Here is a 22,165-nt window from a genome sequence, read left to right as displayed (position 1 = left end):
TTGATTTTAATGAAAATCTCATGAGATTTGAAAGTTGAAGTAAGTTATAATACTGGGTTAGAGTCCCAAGGTAAAGTAGAACAGTGAAATTGGGTTAGAAGCCCAAGTAGTTTGATAGGGAATTGGTCATTTTGTGAGTTAGAGGCTCCATTGACCACTAGGTTGCACCTGCCTCAGTCATACTCTTGTTTTGGGGGGTTCACTGTTGTTTCAAAGTGTTATAAATTATCCTAGAACGGCGGTGGAACCGCTAAGAAGCGCAGTGCTCAGAGGTAACGCTTGCCAAGGCCGGGGACGCCTAGGCCTTGTCCTCTTTGAGGGATAGTCAGTTGGTCACTGTGGAGCTTGGGGCACTCCAGAATAACTAGTGGTTGCACCACTTTACCGTTTGGAACGGTATCTGCGCTTTTTTGGACACTGTTAAATTGAGTTAGGGATTTTAGAGATTAGGCCAGAAACGGTTAGAGTCTGATACTGGTTAATTGATCACAAAAAAGTTGGACTTTCTTCGGTTGGACCCGTTAACTTAAATTTGTCAAAATTGTGTAGGCGCTAAAGCTGTCAGGCCTGAGAGTGATTGTAAATATAAGACGTCTTTGTAATATAAAATAATAGAGCTGTGTGTGAGACGAGGCTGTGTGTGACGACAGCGCGCTGCAGCGCTGCGAGCTATTTTTAGACGGTGTGTGAACATGCAAATGAGGTGGCTGCTGTGAAGCGCACAGAGGACTTTTGCTTCCTGTTTAGCGTGTTTTTGAGTTTTATAATTATGATTTGCAAACAATGATACATGCCTGTAATAAAAACGCTGATTTTGTTGATTATAATATTACAAATAAGGTTTTGAATGACTACGGTGAATGTTTGATATATGGCTGGGTTTTGATATAGAAGAGACAAATCGTGCATGATTTAGACCGGCACTTCAGTCGGCAGGGTAAGATTGAGTGATAAATACGGGGGTGATTTGTTTCAGTTTTATGGTGAACAGTGAATTGTGTGTATACAGTGAATTTTCTTGAGGGTGTGTTTCTAGGGATAATTATTACTGGTTTTATACATTCATATTAATGGAGGATTGTGGCTGAGAGTGTGGAGAGAGGACGTGAAGACGGCTTTGCAGCTGCCGGGGTGAGTAGCTGTGTGTGAGACAGGAACTTTGCATGCCCATAAAAGGCAACTGCCTGACTGTGTGAAGTATGCACCAAGAGAGAGTAAAATCTAGGCAGATGAAGCGAGTGGATGTTTTCAGAAAAGAAATACTAAGTGAATATTTTAGTGTGTTAATACAGGTGGATTTCTCTCAACCTGGAAACCTGAGTACAGCGGCAAAAGGATAAATTAACAGAATTGGGACGACAGACAGGCCAAGCTTTGGCTCAAAAGTTTGCAGCTTGACCCCAGCTTTGTCCCCACCCTGAAAAGAAGCTTAAAGGACATCTTCTCCTCCAGTTATCGGTTACCATCACTGGAAATTTTCAGGCAAGTTTTTGGCTGAATTGTTATTAGCACCATGTGTCCCTGAATCTCACAAGCAAGCTCTAACTCCTGGCTGTAGACATGGAATGCTGTTATTTAAGGTGGGAAATCAAAATTTGGGAAACAAAATAAAAACACAACCAAAGAAATGTATAAGAAAGGCACGTGTTAGAGAAATGCCTCGTTTGAGAAAAAAGTTAAATTAACCCACCCACAAACGCGCACACACACGCAATGAAAAAACAGCTTACATTCATGAACACGTGAAGATTTTCCAGCAAGGTTAAAGCAGCGAAACTTAACATACACCTGTTGTTGAATGATAAAGTTTATCCACAACTAACAAATAAACTTTCTGGGTTGCAGGACAACAGCTTAACTTAAAAAAAAAAAAAAAGACACTGGTCTGACCAACCAGTGATGACACGACAAATTTAGTGGTTAAAAGATTCAAATTGTGACATGTTTTCTGCTGATTGATTAATACAAATGATTACTGAATGAAAGAAAATTCCTTTTTTGGGCTTTTAAACATGATCTTAAGAATTTTAACATGTACCTGTGTTGTCCTGTCAACTTGGTGGGTTATGAGTTGATTATGTGGTGAGAAAAAACAAAAAAAGGGAGAGAAGGCTGACACAGGGCCTGGCCCCGTTGTTTCTCCCCTCTCTGAATAACACAGCCAACACAACATCATTTTCCTGTTCGCCTGTTTTTGTTTCGTTTTTGTTTTGTTTTTGTTTTTTCTCTTTATGCTTGATTACAGGCTGCTTTGCCGAGGCTGACCTGGACTCCTGCTCTCCCCTCTACCATCTTTGCTCTCTCCTCTACCATCTTTGATGTGACCCTGACCAAATGCTACAGCAGCTGGACCCACAACAACAACCTGAAAATGTCAACACTGCTGCAGGAAAACGATCTCATGCAGCGGAGACGGAGAGCGTTAAATCCAAGGCCCGTTTCACTACACGGGGGAGATTTCCAGACAGCTTCAGCTGACAGAGCAGTGACGAGACGCCCATTAAGCCCGGATGAAAAGTGAGGGGGAGCAAAAGAATGCTGACCTTAACAACTCTGCAATAAAACTGTGCAGGACAGTGACAGATCAACACGGATGATCGGGCAGCAAAAAGGGCGTGCCAGAGACAGGAGAAGTAACTGAGGTCAGGAGGCACCTCAGAATGGACAAAAGCACCAGAAGAAAATAAGCTGAAGGCACAGGTGTCGGGGCTCGGCCAGGAGCTGACCTCTGAGAAGAGCCGGACAGCAGAGCTGCAGAAGGCCGTGGAGCAAAGCAAGGAAAACATCAATAAACTTCAATCTGACGTGTACGGAAAAGACTCTGAGGTTTCTGCCCTCAGTAAGAGCTCAAGGCATCAGAGCAGAAACTGAGCATGGCTCAGGAGGAGCTGGCTGCTAATCGAACCCATCAGTCAGGCTTAGAGTCCCAGATACAGGACTTGAAATCAGGCCGGAGCTTGCTGGAGCAGGAGGTCGCCAAACCTGACAAAAAGCTCCAACAGCAGGAGCAAGCCCTGAAGGAGCTACAGAAGCAAAAGGGTCAAGTTAAGGAGGAGCTGGACAAGGACAAGATGCAGGACACTGGAGAAAAGGACTGCCTCAATTGGGGCCAGAACCAGTATGGACAGAACTTTGAGCAGCAGCACCAATGGATGCAAACAGACTGAAATGGAGGAGGGCAGGACCCCAGGGCACCCTTCAGGCCGTGGTTTACCCAGAACACCAGAACAGGAAAGTGATGAACACAAACACACACAAAAACACACGAACACACACATCTACATACACTGACTCAGAATGAAGAGAAACACACATATGAACACATATGCACTCGTTGATTGAGTGAGAACTGACACACACACACGCACACAAATCGAAATGCTGATTCAATTCACTGAGAAGTGATCCACACACACACACACATGCACACACTTGTGCAATGAAGAATGATGCACACACACACGCTGATGCAATGAAGAATGCTTTACTAACAAATGCTTATGCTGACACGCAAAATGCTGCACACAAACATCCAAATACAGAATCTGTTACAACAACAAGAAGCCATTGATTGTTTATTGGTTAAATGCATTTCATGTCACCCAGAGGGCGTTTGTGTAGATTTAGGGGACAAGGTCTAGAGCAGTTTGGTTATGAAAACAATGTCTGTGCGTGATGTCTGTTTATGGCTCAAGGCCTCGACTGAATTGTTTACTGTGCTTCACACAGCCTGATAAGGAGCAGTGGTACAGAGTGAAAATGATGAGTTAACGGTGTGAGTTTTATTTCAGAGCGCCACATTTTTGTGATTGAGATTTAATTGAAGGAGGAACACATTGGAAAAAAAAAAAGAAAGAAAAAAAAGAAAAAAAAAAGGGGGCCAGCCCTTGGATTTACGTAAGCATCTCGCGTGTGTTTAACACAATTGCCTCAGGCTTTAAAAGATCTGTACGAAATTCAACAACTCAATTTGTTCTCATTGAGATGACACGATACAATCTAATAAGAGTGGTTAGTTGCTGAACGCACAGAATTCACAACACCGCATAAGATTTCAAATTGCAGGAAAATCACTGGAGTTATAAGAGGCAGACAACGACACACACACCACATGCATGCTATTGCTATTTATTGTGGATTAACCTGTCAAGGACAAGAACAAAAGAATTCTGCATCAAATACAGGAAATCATAGCTTTCCTGTATTTCCTAATTGTTGGCATGCTGGTTAGTGCTGTTGCTCCACAGTAAGAAGGTCCTGGGTGCAAATCCACAGTCTGGCTAGTTTGCAGTGGTTTCTCTCTGGGTATTCTGGTTTCCTGCCACAGTGAAAAGTCATGCAGCTATTAGAGCTAGGTTAATTGATGATTCTAAATTATCCGTGAATGTAAGTGTAAACGGCTGTTTGTTTCTATCTGATAGACTGGTCAGCTGTCCGGGGTGTACCCTGCCTGGTAACCTGTCACTTCAGGGTTATTTCCCGGCCCTGCTGCAACCAGGATAAAGATAGGAGGATGGTAGTTGTTGTAGACCCATTCAATTTTTATGGTAACCAGGATCTAGACTTTGTTGAACCGTATGCAATATGAAGACAACATGTAGTATTTAAGTGACCAAGTAGTATTTGGATAAAAGTTATTGAATAGTGTTGAAATAAATATTCCAGGAGCTCAACTTACTCCATCTGAACATGTTTCAATCGTGTTTTATGAACACAAAATGCACAGGTTTACTGAATATGAAAAGGTTGTGTTGATTTAACTCAGTTGTTTAAGTTTCTGCCAAAGCAAAACATTTGTGTGCAACCAGTGTCCACTATTGAATCAAGTAAATCCAACATGGTTTTTTTTTCAGGGCAAAAAGGAGTTACGGTCCCTGTATTCCTGCACAATATTGTCCCGGGAGGGAGAAAAACTTTCTGGTGAAGTTTTGGTTGATTTTTGGGTTTTGCTTAACACTAGGTTGATTTTATCAGTGAGGTTTGGATTGTTTTCTTTCTCTAAGAGAGAGAAAGATGGTTTTATGCTTGGACATGTTTGCAATGGGCCCCAGTATTTGTTATTATATGAGTATTTTATTGGTTACGTTTGTTTTTGCTTTTGTTACAGTGCACTGAAATAAGAACATCTGAGAGGTGTGAGCCACCGGTGGTGATATTTTGGTATTTTGTGATTTCCTGATTTAACAAATCAGCTCTTTAATCCAGGCCTGAGAGATTGAACTTTAAAGCGCTATAAAATATTCTTACTGGAAACAGTCGCAAAGTATTTTTCTCCATGATTATAATGGGCTTGGGAGAGATTCACTTATATGGGACATTGATCACATGAGAAGTCCTGAGCCTAAAAGGATTGCAGTGAGTCAATCCAGTCCAAAAAACAAGGAACTGTTTTCCTTTAAAATGATGATGTCATCTTGCTGGTGATGGATGCTCGAATAGGTCGTGCGTGAGACTCCATTAGCAGCAATATCTGGTATGAATGTGTGTGGATGTATGCATGTAACTGGACTGTGATGGACTGACGACTAAAAGTTTTAACGGACTTGATACTGAGACAAAAACGGTACCGACTTTAGGATTAGTAAATGTCCACAAACAATTCACCCAGCCTGTAAAAGAAGGGTGGATGTTTTGTCTTGCTTTGTTTTGTTTTTGCAGGAACAGAAGGATGACAGAGACTAAAGGGGGAGGCTGTAGCTTCACATGAGTGTGAACTGCAGACTGAACCCTTTGGTTGCTAATTTTGAGTTACTGATGTTTGCATTAAGAAAATTGTGTTTTAGTAGCTGTGTTTCGATTAATGTATCACATTATATTGTTGGGAATGTTAAATGCTAAAGTGAAGAAACGCTTTGATTTCACTCATGACTGAACATGTTATTATTAACCATAGCAGGCCACTGTAAAGAGTCAATTAACTTTTATAGAGGAAAAAAGCCAAAAAACTCTATTAATATCTATGGATAACAGGGAAATGGTAGGCTTGTCACATTCAAAATGGAGATATGTAATAATAAACACTGGTCCCTGTCTTTTGGGTGCTTTCTTGAAATAGTCAGCAATTTAAAAGTAGGATATAACCGACAGGGGCATGTGATAGGATGTAGTGCTGCACAAGAACAAGAGCAAAATAAACAAGGAAAAATTATTATGTTTAGCTTTGATAAATTCAAATTAAAATGTACCATTACACTGAGAGGATCAATATGAAATCAAATATATGCTAATTTTGTGTGAAGTACATGACTGATAACTGTTCTGTCCTGAGCTTTTGTTTTTACAGCACTCACTTGACCACACCAACAGTTTCTCGCCACCAAAAGGGGGTACTTGCAAAGAATAGGGAGGAATATCATCAGAAGTGGGAAAGGTAAGCCCCGATGGGGGTGATAACACCATTAATTTCACGTATGGTCAAATTCTTAAAATTTGACCCCAAATATGAAAAATTCTTCAAACATTTAGAGACAGAGTGGAGTTCTAGATAAATATAATGTGCCAAACCACATGCGGATGGAGAGTTGGAATCGATAAGATGGTGAAACAACACGCAGTAAAATGTTGATCATGTTGATTATGTTTATTCCAGTGTGCAGAGCAAGGTTATTATCATTAACGAAAACTAACGAAATAACGAAAACTAGAAGTTAACGGAAATAAAAATAAAAACAAAAAAAGGAAAATTAACTAAAACTGTAATGAGTGTTCACAAAACTAACTAAAATTAACTGAATTTATGGCAAAAATGTGTTTAGTTTTCATTGATGTGTGTGTGTGTCCTACAATAGTCAAGGGTGAAAATGAAGTTTAGCTTCCAGATTTTTTCTTGCTGTGTCTCATTATGCCAGCAGGTGGCAGTACGTTAGTCGAGTCGTCTGCGTTGCTGCTCCGTCCACGCGCAGAATCATGTCAGGAAAAGTCGGGAGAAAGCGCCAGAGTCCAATTTGGGATTACTTTGAATATGACTGTGTTTTGGATAAAGCAAGTGTCTTGTAGTGGAAAGAGACAAATTATGAGGGACATTTCTAAAGGGAAAAAAATCCCACAAACCTTAAAGTGCACTTGAAAAGCTCACACAAGAAGGCTGACCTAGCTTACCTTGAAAAGGTAAGGGAGCACACTCAACCCTCATCCCCAGAAAACAGAAGCTAACCCCAGGCAAGGCAGCATGATGCATCCCGAGACAACAGGACGGGGATATCTACATAACTGTGTGAGTCAATTGCCTTCAAAAGGTTTATCAATTCACTTGAACCAAAATTACGAACACCCGGTGCTGCAAGAGTTAATAGTCTCAATACCCAAGGATAAGCAGAAGAGCATGACTGATATGATGAAACTGGGATTTTGTTACACTTAATTATTGCAAACACAACTAAAACTATAACTGAAACTAATCAAAACTAAACTGAAACTAAGGATTTTCAAAAAATAAAAACTAAACTAAACTAGCAAACAATTGGTAAAAACTAATTAAAACTGATATAAAATTGAAAATCTGAAGTCAAAACTAAATCAAAATAAAAACTAATGAAAATTGCAAAACTATTAAAACCCTGGTGCAGAGATTGGCTAATCTGACCAGGAAATGTTATAAAATGGATTGCCTGAACAGTCAGCGTTAAAGTCACCTTTGACAGTCCAGACTAAGATGACGTTGGACATCTTCAGGGCGGAAAAGGGTTGGTGTGACCAAGGTGTGGTTTGGCTTGTGGTATGTATATTTCAAGATGATATGGCTCTGGATGGACCAGTTACCAGGGCATGGAAGGAGGACAGACTCATTAAAGGGGGAGAAGGAATTTTCTGGGATTGGAAATCCTCTGGGTGAGTGGTTGACTAAAAGCATGCATAAAATAAAAGCTATTTTTTGTTATTGATTGGTAATAGATTGATAATTGGCCACATTTACAGCTGTATTGACTTGTTGTGGACGCAGTCTACTTCATGTTTATCCACTCTAATTAACTGATTGAACATAGAGACATTAAAGGAAGAATGTGCAGCGCCACCCTGTCAGATGCCAGTGACGGTGGGGCTCAGTGGTGAATCAGGTGAGCTGGATTCATGGCTGAATCAAAACAAAGATTCCCCTGCTGTGGTCAGTGAGGGAAAAACAGGGGGAAATAAAATTAAAAGAGGCATTTATAAACCTTTATTTGTGAAGTTTATAAACGGGATAAAAAGGGGGTGTTTTACTGTTATTTTAGCATCAGCATTATTGTTACATCAGAATCATATAACAAGCATTGCGTTAATCATTTATTGAAGCTTTTGACATTATACTAACATTTGTGTTCCAGTGATTGTTATAACCTCATGTTAATCTTCTATTTACAGGTGTCAGAATAGTCATATGATCTTTCATTGCAGGTGTAACCATGATCATGTTTATACATATTGCAGTTTGTTGCTCATTATAGAGTTGTGCTCAAGTTAATAAGGGTTAAGAGCTACAGTCAACACGATGTTTGGCTGATCTATGGACTGGAGTGACTTCGGGCAGGGAAGGCCGCACGCGCTTACATAACACTGATATCATGTTTTTCTTTGTGATCTTTTATTCAGTTATATCGTTTGTTAAGTTTTAGGTAGTGGCAGTTAATTAAACAACATTCATTTAATATTACATACTTGATTCAGAGCATTACACATCGATCACCTTAACAAATCTGGAAAACCTTGTAGCTGCAATGTTGTGTCTCCATAAGGGACAGTTGGCTCCAGGAGATAAGTGGGAGTCGGTGCCTGTCCTCGAGAAGGAGAGAATGTTCCTTTGCTGTGTCGGAAATAGTCAACAGGTTCACGTTGAAGTGAAGTTCATATTATTACAGGTTTTGTTTCTTGGCAATTCTGCGGACGCAGACTCTGGGCGGAGCCAGGAGTCGAACAGATCTAACATGACAATTAAATTGATTTCATTCCCTAACACAGGATGACAAGACTGGAGCAACGACACTGGATAGGAGAAAGTCTCATACTTTCTAAGATATGAGGTCACTAACCTTTTCTTTTAAGTTTTTTCTGTCACCAACTACACTTTTAACAGTGTTTTAGCCGCGAATGTCGCGCTGTATGTCTGGTCAGGTTGTCAACATAGAACATGTTTGCAAAAGTGCTCAGATGTTTTCAGAGATTTCACTAGCTCTGCTAACAGTCAGCATGCAGAGTGCCCCCAGGGGGTTACGTTAACCGGTTTGTTTACATATTCCACTCTCCGTGTTCCACATGTTGCATTCGCAGATTCTCATTTTCACCGAACGATCGTCTCTTTCCGCCTGGTCTTGTGTCTCTGTGCTTCTGTAACATAAAGAACGAGCTGACATTTTTCTCACGAAACCAGCGATCAGCTCAACAGACCCTCAGTTTACCTGCATGCATCCTCCTCCTCATCTGTCAGCTGTTTAACACCTGCTGCTAATTCAAGAAACACGCCTACGTTACCTGGTGATAGTCACAGTTTAACTGGGCAGCCGGTGCTCGATATAAAGCAATGTCAGCGCATTTTTCTGCACAAGATGAGTAAATATAGTTTTTTCCCCGAGCGCAGAGCTGCTGGAGCTTGTTTCCTTACAGAGCACTTTATAGGCGAACCAGCTTCATCAGCGGCTGATGTCCAATCACCGGCACACAGCTTTGAAACCTCACCTTAGTTTTAGCTCTCAGTGGTTAAATGCTGGACTTCATTCACTCAGGTTCTGTCTGTCGGGTCACGTTTACTTCGCTGTTTTATTTACAACTGAGCAAATCGGTTTGGCTGAGGTTAAAGTTATGTTTCATAACTGCATAGTTTTACAGACGTTTAATGGTTCACTGGCACATGTGTTAGACTGAACTATTCGCTTTTCTTTATCTGGTGTGTTTTGAATTTAACAGTGAATTTTGAGATTAAACTGACTTTTAAAATGTTTTTATACAAAGAGGAAAGAGAAGGCGCATTTCCACCGAGAGGAGCAGGGTTTGCAACAGCATGTTCATCATGAAGTCTGCAACCTGGACAGTAATATTATATCATCTGTTTTTTAATAGTTATTCAACTGTATTCTAAGCACCAGCTGTCTGTTAGAATGTGATTTTTTTCTCTCTCTTTTTTCTTTTTTTTTTGCTTTTTCGGTCATGTTATGTTTAACTGTCAAAGGTTTGTTACAAACTATGAAACGCATCGTGCAGACTTCTGGATGTTAGAAGAAAACTAATACTGCTCATGAATGAGACTAAAGGCAGGAAGGTGTCCTTTAAAACTAAACATGTTAATAGGACCTCCCTATTTATATAATAGTTTATGATATAGCACGTGTATTTCAGTAATAGCCTACTGATTTCAGTGTAGTGGTGAACAGTCACACAGCTCACGTAGGCGTTATCTGTGATACTCCTTGACTATAAATTATCCAAGTTAACTTCAGTTGACCATTCAGACAGTTCTTTTGCAATGAAAAACATAAACACCCATGCTGCCGGCAGGTTTCCTCAGTGCCAGCTGTTAACATTATAGCTGCTCATGCAGTAACCATGGTAACCACGGACTCTGAGCGGCTGGATCGACGGAGGTCAGACAACAATTTTACATGTATGATCTTAGAACAGGACACAGCCACTATACGTGCTGGCCTCATATCAAATGTGAAGGCAGAATGAGTCTATGTTTGACGTTTGCTTTATATCTAATCTTCCTCTCAAACATTTAAACAGCAGCGAGTCTGCAGCTGAGGGAATACAAACTCAAATTGTCGGAACAGGTTTGCTCGTTTCTTGGATTCATTTGGTGATTTATTAAATGTATAAATGTTATTCTAATCTGCTGCTGAGTCTCTTACACTTTTCTTTATGCTGTATATTTTCACGTCTCTGGAATAGTTGGCAGTTAGATAGTCAGCTGGGAAACTCTGTGTTAACTCATGGAGCTGAGGATATCGTGGATATGCTGACCTCGCTCCGTGGTGTACAGGGCCGTTTACCCTCATGATTAATATTCACAATAAAAATATTAGCCGAACATCATGAAGTCTGTATGTGTTTCATAGTGTCGAACAACCTTTGTACAGTTAAAGCCAGCAGTTACTACATGACGGAAACACCAACGTTATCTCTTTTTATGCGTTTATACACAGGTCACGCTGATTACTGAACAAAAACCCAAAGATCAGATGTTAAACAGATTTATTTGCTCTCTCTCCTCCTTAAACATGTTTTTAATGTTAGTTATAATTCAGAATTGGCGACTGAAACACGTAGGACACATAAGAACATCAGGAAATAAAACACAGATAAATATAACCTCAGTAAAAGAAGTCAGCGGGGGTTATTACAGCTGTGTACCGGGGCCTGCGCTTTGTCGGCGGTAATAATAGCTCGATTGCTTGCGAGGCGAGCGGGTCTATCCCACGCTTTGCCGTGAGACTGGGCAGACATCTCCGAAATCATCGAAGCACTTTTGCAAAGAGGCTGTATCTTGACAAACCGACCACACATATGAAGATTAAACCACTACATTCTCGGCTAAAAAAAATATTAAAACGGTATTTGGTGACACACAAACAGGGTTGTTCAAAGTTCAGTTCTGTTAGTTTCCACATGCCGGTTGTTGTGTGCTAGAAACAATGGCCACCAGGCCAAAGCAATGGTTTTGACTCGATCAGCGTTAACCCCGCCCCCTGAGTTTGATGGCTGAGGCTGACAGATAAAATTAATTCAAAATGAGAGCCAGGCGCCAGGACTGCCAAAATGAAATAAATAAATATATCATTAAATAATTAATTAAATGTGTCAATAATTAATTAATTAAATGTGTCATAACTATTTATTTAATTAATTAATTCCAATTTTAATTAATTATTATCACAAAGTCTAGTTCTGCCTGCGTGTCACAAAGTCTTGTTCTGCCTGCGTGTCACAAAGTCTAGTTCTGCCTGCGTGTCACAAAGTCTTTTTCTGCCTGCGTGCGTGTCACAAAGTCTTGTTCTGCATGCGTGTCACAAAGTCTAGTTCTGCATGTGTGTCACAAAGTCTAGTTCTGCATGTGTGTCACAAAGTCTTTTTCTGCCTGCGTGTCACAAAGTCTTGTTCTAACTGCGTGTCACAAAGTCTTGTTCTGCATGCGTGTCACAAAGTCTTGTTCTGCATGCGTGTCACAAAGTCTAGTTCTGCATGTGTGTCACAAAGTCTTTTTCTGCCTGCGTGTCACAAAGTCTTTTTCTGCCTGCGTGTCAAAAAGTCTATTCTATGGAACGCCAGGACTGCCATAATGAATTAATTAAATACACCATTAAATAATTAATTAAATGTGTCAATAATTAATTAATTAAATGTGTCAATAATTAATTAATTAAATGTGTCAATAAGTAATTAAAATGTGAAATACATAAATAATTAATTAAATGTGTCAATAATTAATTAATTACATGTGTCATAACTATTTATTTAATTAATTAATTCCAATTTTAATTAATTATTGACACATTTAATTAATTATTTAATGGTGTATTTAATTAATTCATTATGGCAATCCTGGCGTTCCATATATTTCTGCCTGCGTGTCACAAAGTCTAGTTCTGCATGCGTGTCACAAAGTCTAGTTCTGCATGCGTGTCACAAAGTCTTTTTCCCGCTTGCGTGTCACAAAGTCTAGTTCTGCATCCGTATCACAAAGTCTAGTTCTGCATGCGTGTCACAAAGTGTAGTTGTGCCTGCGTGTCACAAAGTCTAGTTCTGCATGCGTGTCACAAAGTCGTTTTCTGCCTGCGTGTCACCAAGTCTAGTTCTGCATGCGTGTCACAAAGTCTTGTTCTGCATGCGTGTCACAAAGTCTAGTTCTGCATGCGTGTCACAAAGTCTAGTTCTGCCTGCGTGTCACAAAGTCTTTTTCTGCCTGCGTGTCACAAAGTCTAGTTCTATGGAACGCCAGGACTGCCATAATGAATTAATTAAATACACCATTAAATAATTAATTAAATGTGTCAATAATTAATTAAAATGTGAAATACATAAATAATTAATTAAATGTGTCAATAATTAATTAATTACATGTGTCATAACTATTTATTTAATTAATTAATTCCAATTTTAATTAATTATTGCCACATTTAATTAATTATTTAATAGTGTATTTAATTAATTCATTATGGCAGTCCTGGAGTTCCATATTTTTCTGCCTGCATGTCACAAAGTCTTTTTCTTCTTGCGTGTCACAAAGTCTTGATCTGCCTGCGTGTCACAAAGTCTAGTTCTGCCTGCGTGTCACAAAGTCTAGTTCTGCATGCGTGTCACAAAGTCTTGTTCTGCACGCGTGTCACAAAGTCTAGTTCTGCATGTGTGTCACAAAGTCTTTTTCTGCCTGCGTGTCACAAAGTCTTGTTCTGCCTGCGTGTCACAAAGTCTTTTTCTGCATGCGTGTCACAAAGTCTAGTTCTGCATGCGTGTCACAAAGTCTAGTTCTGCATGTGTGTCACAAAGTCTTTTTCTGCCTGCGTGTCACAAAGTCTTTTTCTGCCTGCGTGTCACAAAGTCTTTTTCTGCCTGCGTGTCACAAAGTCTAGTTCTGCATGCGTGTCACAAAGTCTAGTTCTGCATGCGTGTCACAAAGTCTAGTTCTGCATGTGTGTCACAAAGTCTTTTTCTGCCTGCGTGTCACAAAGTCTTGTTCTGCCTGCGTGTCACAAAGTCTTTTTCTGCATGCGTGTCACAAAGTCTAGTTCTGCATGCGTGTCACAAAGTCTAGTTCTGCATGTGTGTCACAAAGTCTTTTTCTGCCTGCGTGTCACAAAGTCTTTTTCTGCCTGCGTGTCACAAAGTCTTTTTCTGCCTGCGTGTCACAAAGTCTTGTTCTGCATGCGTGTCACAAAGTCTAGTTCTGCATGCGTGTCACAAAGTCTAGTTCTGCATGCGTGTCACAAAGTCTAGTTCTGCCTGCGTGTCACAAAGTCTTGTTCTGCATGCGTGTCACAAAGTCTTGTTCTGCATGCGTGTCACAAAGTTTAGTTCTGCATGTGTGTCACAAACTCTTTTTCTGCCTGCGTGTCACAAAGTCTTTTTCTGCCTGCGTGCGTGTCACAAAGTCTTGTTCTGCATGCGTGTCACAAAGTCTAGTTCTGCATGTGTGTCACAAAGTCTAGTTCTGCATGCGTGTCACAAAGTCTAGTTCTGCATGCGTGTCACAAAGTCTAGTTCTGCATGTGTGTCACAAAGTCTTTTTCTGCCTGCGTGTCACAAAGTCTTTTTCTGCCTGCGTGTCACAAAGTCTTTTTCTGCCTGCGTGCGTGTCACAAAGTCTTGTTCTGCATGCGTGTCACAAAGTCTAGTTCTGCATGTGTGTCACAAAGTCTAGTTCTGCATGCGTGTCACAAAGTCTAGTTCTGCATGCGTGTCACAAAGTCTAGTTCTGCATGTGTGTCACAAAGTCTTTTTCTGCCTGCGTGTCACAAAGTCTTTTTCTGCCTGCGTGTCACAAAGTCTTGTTCTGCATGCGTGTCACAAAGTCTAGTTCTGCATGCGTGTCACAAAGTCTAGTTCTGCATGCGTGTCACAAAGTCTAGTTCTGCCTGCGTGTCACAAAGTCTAGTTCTGCATGCGTGTCACAAAGTCTTGTTCTGCACGCGTGTCACAAAGTCTAGTTCTGCATGCGTGTCACAAAGTCTTGTTCTGCATGCGTGTCACAAAGTCTTTTTCTGCCTGCGTGTCAAAAAGTCTATTCAATGGAACGCCAGGACTGCCATAATGAATTAATTAAATACACCATTAAATAATTAATTAAATGTGTCAATAATTAATTAATTAAATGTGTCAATAATTAATTAATTAAATGTGTCAATAATTAATTAATTACATGTGTCAAAACTATTTATTTAATTAATTAATTCCAATTTTAATTAATTATTGCCACATTTAATTAATTATTTAATGGTCTATTTAATTAATTCATTATGGCAATCCTGGCGTTCCATATATTTCTGCCTGCGTGTCACAAAGTCTAGTTCTGCATGCGTTTCACAAAGTCTTTGTTCTGCATCCGTGTCACAAAGTCTAGTTCTGCCTGCGTGTCACAAAGTCTTGTTCTGCATGCGTGTCACAAAGTCTAGTTCTGCATGTGTGTCACAAAGTCTAGTTCTGCATGCGTGTCACAAAGTCTAGTTCTGCATGCGTGTCACAAAGTCTAGTTCTGCATGTGTGTCACAAAGTCTTTTTCTGCCTGCGTGTCACAAAGTCTTTTTCTGCCTGCGTGTCACAAAGTCTTTTTCTGCCTGCGTGCGTGTCACAAAGTCTTGTTCTGCCTGCGTGTCACAAAGTCTAGTTCTGCATGTGTGTCACAAAGTCTAGTTCTGCATGCGTGTCACAAAGTCTAGTTCTGCATGCGTGTCACAAAGTCTAGTTCTGCATGTGTGTCACAAAGTCTTTTTCTGCCTGCGTGTCACAAAGTCTTTTTCTGCCTGCGTGTCACAAAGTCTTGTTCTGCATGCGTGTCACAAAGTCTAGTTCTGCATGCGTGTCACAAAGTCTAGTTCTGCATGCGTGTCACAAAGTCTAGTTCTGCCTGCGTGTCACAAAGTCTAGTTCTGCATGCGTGTCACAAAGTCTTGTTCTGCACGCGTGTCACAAAGTCTAGTTCTGCATGCGTGTCACAAAGTCTTGTTCTGCATGCGTGTCACAAAGTCTTTTTCTGCCTGCGTGTCAAAAAGTCTATTCAATGGAACGCCAGGACTGCCATAATGAATTAATTAAATACACCATTAAATAATTAATTAAATGTGTCAATAATTAATTAATTAAATGTGTCAATAATTAATTAATTAAATGTGTCAATAATTAATTAATTACATGTGTCAAAACTATTTATTTAATTAATTAATTCCAATTTTAATTAATTATTGCCACATTTAATTAATTATTTAATGGTCTATTTAATTAATTCATTATGGCAATCCTGGCGTTCCATATATTTCTGCCTGCGTGTCACAAAGTCTAGTTCTGCATGCGTTTCACAAAGTCTTTGTTCTGCATCCGTGTCACAAAGTCTAGTTCTGCCTGCGTGTCACAAAGTCTTGTTCTGCATGCGTGTCACAAAGTCTAGTTCTGCATGCGTGTCACAAAGTCTTGTTCTGCATGCGTGTCACAAAATCTTGTGCTGCCTGCGTGTCACAAAGTCTATTCCTATGGAACGCCAGGACTGCCATAATGAATTAATTAAATACACCATTAAATAATTAATTAAATGTGTCAATAATTAATTAATTAAATGTGTCAATAATTAATTAATTAAATGTGTCAATAATTAATTAATTACATGTGTCAAAACTATTTATTTAATTAATTTATTCCAATTTTAATTAATTATTGCCACATTTAATTAATTATTTAATGGTCTATTTAATTAATTCATTTTGGCAATCCTGGCGTTCCATATATTTCTGCCTGCGTGTCACAAAGTCTAGTTCTGCATGCGTGTCACAAAGTCTAGTTCTGCCGGCGTGTCACAAAGTCTTTTTCTGCCTGCGTGTCACAAAGTCTTTTTCTGCCTGCGTGTCACAAAGTCTAGTTCTGCCTGCGTGTCACAAAGTCTTTTACTATGGAACGCCAGGACTGCCATAATGAATTAATTAAATACACCATTAAATAATTAATTAAATGTGTCAATAATTAATTAATTAAATGTGTCAATAATTAATTAATTAAATGTGTCAATAATTAATTAAAATGTGAAATACATAAATAATTAATTAAATGTGTCAATAATTAATTAATTACATGTGTCATAACTATTTATTTAATTAATTAATTCCAATTTTAATTAATTATTGCCACATTTAATTAATTATTTAATGGTGTATTTAATTAATTCATTATGGCAGTCCTGGCGTTCCATATATTTCTGCCTGCGTGTCACAAAGTCTAGTTTTGCCTGCGTGTCACAAAGTCTAGTTCTGCCTGCGTGTCACAAAGTCTTGTTCTGCCTGCGTGTCACAAAGTCTAGTTCTGCCTGCGTGTCACAAAGTCTTGTTCTGCCTGCGTGTCACAAAGTCTAGTTCTGCACGCGTGTCACAAAGTCTAGTTCTGCACGCGTGTCACAAAGTCTAGTTCTGCATGCGTGTCACAAAGTCTTTTTCTGCCTGCGCGTCACAAAGTCTTTGTTCTGCATGCGTGTCACAAAGTCTTTTTCCCGCTTGCGTGTCACAAAGTCTATTTCTGCATCCGTTTCACAAAGTCTAGTTCTGCCTGCGTGTCACAAAGTCTAGTTCTGCACGCGTGTCACAAAGTCTAGTTCTGCACGCGTGTCACAAAGTCTGTTTCTGCATCCGTTTCACAAAGTCTAGTTCTGCCTGCGTGTCACAAAGTCTATTTCTGCATCCGTTTCACAAAGTCTTGTTCTGCCTGCGTGTCACAAAGTCTAGTTCTGCACGCGTGTCACAAAGTCTAGTTCTGCACGCGTGTCACAAAATCTTTTTCTGCCTGCGTGTCACAAAGTCTTTCTTCTGCCTGCGTGTCACAAAGTCTTTGTTCTGCATGCGTGTCACAAAGTCTTTTTCCCGCTTGCGTGTCACAAAGTCTATTTCTGCATCCGTTTCACAAAGTCTAGTTCTGCATGCGTGTCACAAAGTCCTGTTCTGCATGCGTGTCACAACGTCTAGTTCTGCCTGCGTGTCACAAAGTCTAGTTCTGCATGCGTGTCACAAAGTCTTTGTTCTGCCTGCGTGTCACAAAGTCTTTGTTCTGCATGCGTGTCACAAAGTCTTTTTCCCGCTTGCGTGTCACAAAGTCTTTGTTCTGCCTGCGTGTCACAAAGTCTTTTTCCCGCGTGCGTGTCACAAAGTCTATTTCTGCATCAGTGTCACAAAGTCTTTTTCTGCCTGCGTGTCACAAAGTCTTTTTCTGTCTGCGTGTCACAAAGTCTAGTTCTGCATGCGTGTCACAAAGTCCTGTTCTGCATGCGTGTCACAACGTCTAGTTCTGCCTGCGTGTCACAAAGTCTTTTTCTATGGAACGCCAGGACTGCCATAATGAATTAATTAAATACACCATTAAATAATTAATTAAATGTGTCAATAATTAATTAAAATGTGAAATACATAAATAATTAATTAAATGTGTCAATAAGTAATTAATTACATGTGTCATAACTATTTATTTAATTAATTAATTCCAATTTTAATTAATTATTGCCACATTTAATTAATTATTTAATGGTGTATTTAATTAATTCATTATGGCAGTCCTGGCGTTCCATATATTTCTGCCTGCGTGTCACAAAGTCTTTTTCTACATGCGTGTCACAAAGTCTAGTTCTGCCTGCGTGTCACAAAGTCTAGTTCTGCCTGCGTGTCACAAAGTCTTGTTCTGCCTGCGTGTCACAAAGTCTAGTTCTGCACGCGTGTCACAAAGTCTAGTTCTGCACGCGTGTCACAAAGTCTAGTTCTGCATGCCTGTCACAAAATCTTTTTCTGCCTGCGTGTCACAAAGTCTTTTTCTGCCTGCGTGTCACAAAGTCTTTTTCTACCTGCGTGTCACAAAGTCTAGTTCTGCATGCGTGTCACAAAGTCTAGTTCTGCCTGCGTGTCACAAAGTCTAGTTCTGCCAGCGTGTCACAAAGTCTAGTTCTGCATGCGTGTCACAAAGTCTAGTTCTTCATGCGTGTCACAAAGTCTTGTTCTGCATGCGTGTCACAAAGTCTTTTTCTATGGAACGCCAGGACTGCCATAATGAATTAATTAAATACACCATTAAATAATTAATTAAATACACCATTAAATAATTAATTAAATGTGTCAATAATTAATTAATTACATGTGTCATAACTATTTATTTAATTAATTAATTCCAATTTTAATTAATTATTGACACATTTAATTAATTATTTAATGGTGTATTTAATTAATTCATTATGGCAGTCCTGGCGTTCCATATATTTCTGCCTGCGTGTCACAAAGTCTTTTTCTGCCTGCGTATCACAAAGTCTTTTTCTGCCTGCGTGTCACAAAGTCTAGTTCTGCCTGCGTGTCACAAAGTCTAGTTCTGCCTGCGTGTCACAAAGTCTAGTTCTGCATGCGTGTCACAAAGTCTTTGTTCTGCCTGCGTGTCACAAAGTCTTTGTTCTGCATGCGTGTCACAAAGTCTTTTTCCCGCTTGCGTGTCACAAAGTCTATTTCTGCATCCGTTTCACAAAGTCTAATTCTGCCTGCGTGTCACAAAGTCTTTTTCTTTCTGCGTGTCACAAAGTCTAGTTCTGCATGCGTGTCACAAAGTCCTGTTCTGCATGCGTGTCACAACGTCTAGTTCTGCCTGCGTGTCACAAAGTCTAGTTCTGCATGCGTGTCACAAAGTCTTTGTTCTGCCTGCGTGTCACAAAGTCTAGTTCTGCCTGCGTGTCACAAAGTCTTTGTTCTGCATGCGTGTCACAAAGTCTTTTTCCCGCTTGCATGTCACAAAGTCTTTGTTCTGCCTGCGTGTCACAAAGTCTTTTTCTGCCTGCGTATCACAAAGTCTTTTTCTGCCTGCGTGTCACAAAGTCTAGTTCTGCCTGCGTGTCACAAAGTCTAGTTCTGCCTGCGTGTCACAAAGTCTAGTTCTGCATGCGTGTCACAAAGTCTTTGTTCTGCCTGCGTGTCACAAAGTCTTTGTTCTGCATGCGTGTCACAAAGTCTTTTTCCCGCTTGCGTGTCACAAAGTCTATTTCTGCATCCGTTTCACAAAGTCTAGTTCTGCCTGCGTGTCACAAAGTCTTTTTCTTTCTGCGTGTCACAAAGTCTAGTTCTGCATGCGTGTCACAAAGTCCTGTTCTGCATGCGTGTCACAACGTCTAGTTCTGCCTGCGTGTCACAAAGTCTAGTTCTGCATGCGTGTCACAAAGTCTTTGTTCTGCCTGCGTGTCACAAAGTCTAGTTCTGCATGCGTGTCACAAAGTCTTTTTCTGCCTGCGTGTCACAAAGTCTTTGTTCTACCTGCGTGTCACAAAGTCTTTTTCCTGTATGTCACAAAGTCTAGTTCTGCATGCGTGTCACAAAGTCTTGTTCTGCCTGCGTGTCACAAAGTCTAGTTCTGCATGCGTGTCACAAAATCTTGTTCTGCCTGCGTGTCACAAAGTCTATTACTATGGAACGCCAGGACTGCCATAATGAATTAATTAAATACACCATTAAATAATTAATTAAATGTGTCAATAATTAATTAATTAAATGTGTCAATAATTAATTAATTACATGTGTCAATAATTAATTAAAATGTGAAATACATAAATAATTAATTAAATGTGGCAATAATTAATTAATTACATGTGTCAAAACTATTTATTTAATTAATTAATTCCAATTTTAATTAATTATTGCCACATTTAATTAATTATTTAATGGTCTATTTAATTAATTCATTATGGCAATCCTGGCGTTCCATATATTTCTGCCTGCATGTCACAAAGTCTAGTTCTGCATGCGTGTCACAAAGTCTTGTTCTGCCTGCGTGTCAGAAAGTCTAGTTCTGCATGCGTGTCACAAAGTCTAGTTCTGCATGCGTGTCACAAAGTCTAGTTCTGCCTGCATGTCACAAAGTCTAGTTCTGCATGCGTGTCACAAAGTCTTGTTCTGCCTGCGTGTCACAAAGTCTTGTTCTGCCTGCGTGTCACAAAGTCTTTTACTATGGAACGCCAGGACTGCCATAATGAATTAATTAAATACACCATTAAATAATTAATTAAATGTGTCAATAATTAATTAAAATGTGAAATACATAAATAATTAATTAAATGTGGCAATAATTAATTAATTACATGTGTCATAACTATTTATTTAATTAATTAATTCCAATTTATATAATTATTGCCACATTTAATTAATTATTTAATGGTGTATTTAATTAATTCATTATGGCAATCCTGGCGTTCCATATATTTCTGCCTGCGTGTCACAAAGTCTTTTTCTGCATGCGTGTCACAAAGTCTAGTTCTGCCTGCGTGTCACAAAGTCTAGTTCTGCCTGCGTGTCACAAAGTCTTTTTCTGCTTGCGTGTCACAAAGTCTTTTTCTGCCTGCATGTCACAAAGTCTTTTACTATGGAACGCCAGGACTGCCATAATGAATTAATTAAATACACCATTAAATAATTAATTAAATGTGGCAATAATTAATTAATTAAATGTGTCAATAATTAATTAATTACATGTGTCATAACTATTTATTTAATTAATTAATTCCAATTTTAATTAATTATTGCCACATTTAATTAATTATTTAATGGTGTATTTAATTAATTCATTATGTCAGTCCTGGCGTTCCATATATTTCTGCCTGCGTGTCACAAAGTCTTGTTCTGCCTGCGTGTCACAAAGTCTTGTTCTGCCTGCGTGTCACAAAGTCTAGTTCTGCATGCGTGTCACAAAGTCTTGTTCTGCACGCGTGTCACAAAGTCTAGTTCTGCATGCGTGTCACAAAGTCTTGTTCTGCATGCGTGTCACAAAATCTTGTGCTGCCTGCGTGTCACAAAGTCTATTCCTATGGAACGCCAGGACTGCCATAATAAATTAATTAAATACACCATTAAATAATTCATTAAATGTGTCAATAATTAATTAATTAAATGTGTCAATAATTAATTAATTAAATGTGTCAATAATTAATTAATTACATGTGTCAAAACTATTTATTTAATTAATTAATTCCAATTTTAATTAATTATTGCCACATTTAATTAATTATTTAATGGTCTATTTAATTAATTCATTATGGCAATCCTGGCGTTCCATATATTTCTGCCTGCGTGTCACAAAGTCTAGTTCTGCATGCGTGTCACAAAGTCTAGTTCTGCATGCGTGTCACAAAGTCTTTGTTCTGCATCCGTGTCACAAAGTCTAGTTCTGCCTGCGTGTCACAAAGTCTTTTTCTGCCTGCGTGTCACAAAGTCTAGTTCTGCATGCGTGTCACAAAGTCTTGTTCTGCATGCGTGTCACAACGTCTAGTTCTGCATGCGTGTCACAAAGTCTAGTTCTGCCTGCGTGTCACAAAGTCTTTTTCTGCCTGCGTGTCACAAAGTCTTTTACTATGGAACGCCAGGACTGCCATAATGAATTAATTAAATACACCATTAAATAATTAATTAAATGTGTCAATAATTAATTAATTAAATGTGTCAATAATTAATTAATTAAATGTGTCAATAATTAATTAAAATGTGAAATACATAAATATTTAATT

Source organism: Perissodus microlepis, chromosome 6 (assembly GCF_051167445.1).
Source record: "Perissodus microlepis isolate ML-2025 ecotype Zambia chromosome 6, ASM5116744v1, whole genome shotgun sequence".
NCBI classification, from domain to species: Eukaryota; Metazoa; Chordata; class Actinopteri; order Cichliformes; family Cichlidae; genus Perissodus; species Perissodus microlepis.
Note: the sequence above shows the minus strand (reverse complement) of the source record.